Below are 2,178 nucleotides of genomic sequence, written 5' to 3' on the forward strand. Positions count from 1 at the left end.
CAGACGTGACTTTCCGAATAAAATGTGGGCAACGAGGTAAGCCAAAGGTAGCACATGCCAACAGGCTTTGGCCTTATCATGGTCCAGGATATTTCAGTTGGAACGAAGTGAACAATGGAACAAATGATGCTACTGAAGACGTGTCACCTGAAAAAGCCACTGTCAAAAAAGAAACTCTACCTGGTTTTGAGAAGGGAACAGTGAAACCCTTGATGAAGTTATTACCACTGATGTGGCTATTACCAATAATAGGACATTTCGTGATAGAGCATATGAACCCCACGTGAAGCAGAAGCCAACGAGATGGAGACCACTATGGACGAAGATACGTCCCATAAAATTAAGACTTTCTTGAATTTTAATTTTGTGTTTGTAAATTCTGTATTATTGTTAATTATCTATTGGTTTAATGTAAGTTGCTATTGTTCGGGACGAACAATACTAAAGGGGCAGTGTTACAACAGCAGAATTCTCGTGACACTAGTAAAAAAGTGATGAGTTTCTAGAAGGATCATGAAGTCTGGAGTGTTTTCTAGGCACACTCTATTTTAGTATATAAGACCGGCAAATAAAGCAGAGAGAGAATCGAAGTGACAGCGTAGATAATTGCAGATAGAGAGATATAGAGTCATATAATAGATCAAGTAAAGTGCGTGAATTATAGCGTGTGTTTAAGTTTAAGTGACTGTGGAAATTAAGTGTATTGCCAAGTTGTATTGAGAAAGAATAAACTAGTTTTATTTAAGAAAGGACTTGTATCGCTTAAGTTCTTTGGAAAGAGTTATTATAGGAAATTAACAAACGACCAGAGACGTAACAATATAGAAAACATAGTTGATAAAAATGTGTTTCTGTGCAACCTTCTGTAACAAAAATAAGTCTCACAACCACTTTCCTAATGCAGACAAGTTAATTTAGTTGCTAGAGTAATCAATGATATGAGCTCCTACATAATGTAAATAGTCTTCATATAAAAATCTAACACCCACCTTTACACTAAAACCCTAGAGTAATCAATTATATGAGCTACTATATAGTGTAAGTAGTCTTCATATAAAAATCTAACACCCACCTTCACTCTAAAACCATAGAGTAATTAATGATATGAGCTGCTTTATAGTGTAAATATAATCTTCATGTATAAAAATGTAACACCCACTTTCACACTAAAACCCTAATGTAATCAATGATATGAGCTGTTATGTAGTGTTCTTGCATAATAATTTATCTGATTGTCACAAATAAAAACTTTTTTAAATGTATTTTGAATGGCAAAAAGGTCTTAGCAATTAATTATACAAATCTTCCCATAACAGCATATAGAAAATATTCATTTGAGTACCAAATCAATGCTTATTACATGGTTAAAAGGATAATGTCTCTAAGTGGATAAAAAATACTGTTTCACATGTTTTTACCCTGTTTTAAGAGAGTTGCAGACATGTCAGTTTTTATCAATTTCCACCATGGAAGTATGAAGTGTGGTTTTACAAACATAACACATAAATTATGTAAAAGTACCTTTATAGCTTATTCAGTACTAATAAATGAGTTTATACAATTAGAAACACATAATAAACCAGTAAATTTATACTTTATTTAATGTTAAATAGCCAGATTATCAGTGGGTGTTTCTAGCCAGGTGTTATCCCTATAGTCAACAAAAGAAAGCCTTAGTAGCTATACCATAAGAAAATAACAATATAAGACTCCACTAGCTGATAAGGAGTGAAAGTTTACAAGGTTGAAGAAATAAAGATAGAGGGAAAAAAAAAGCAAATTGGAATAATGAAAACTGTACCAACTGGAGACTTTACATTCTACTAGTTAAGTATGTTTCATAATTTAATTTATTTCATCATAATTTTCATTGATCAATTATCTTAGGTGACACTAATCAATGAAAATCTCCAGTCAAATGTAGTTTTGACATTCTTGCCTAGCTCTAAGATTCCTCTATGGGTCTCTTCTTATGTCTCTTGAGGTTACATTTAATTCCAAGTTATTTACGGTGTATAACACAACTGTATGGCTTCTCACCAGTGTGCATATACTCATGAACCTTTACACTATTTTTATTTAATAACCCTTTATCACATACCACACAACTATAAGGTTTCTCTCCAGTGTGTATCTGCTCATGAACTTTTAACTTACTTTTAGTAAAAAATTTTTTAC

The sequence above is a fragment of the Limulus polyphemus genome, unplaced genomic scaffold (genome assembly GCF_000517525.1).
Source record: "Limulus polyphemus unplaced genomic scaffold, Limulus_polyphemus-2.1.2 Scaffold3487, whole genome shotgun sequence".
NCBI lineage: Eukaryota > Metazoa > Arthropoda > Merostomata > Xiphosura > Limulidae > Limulus > Limulus polyphemus.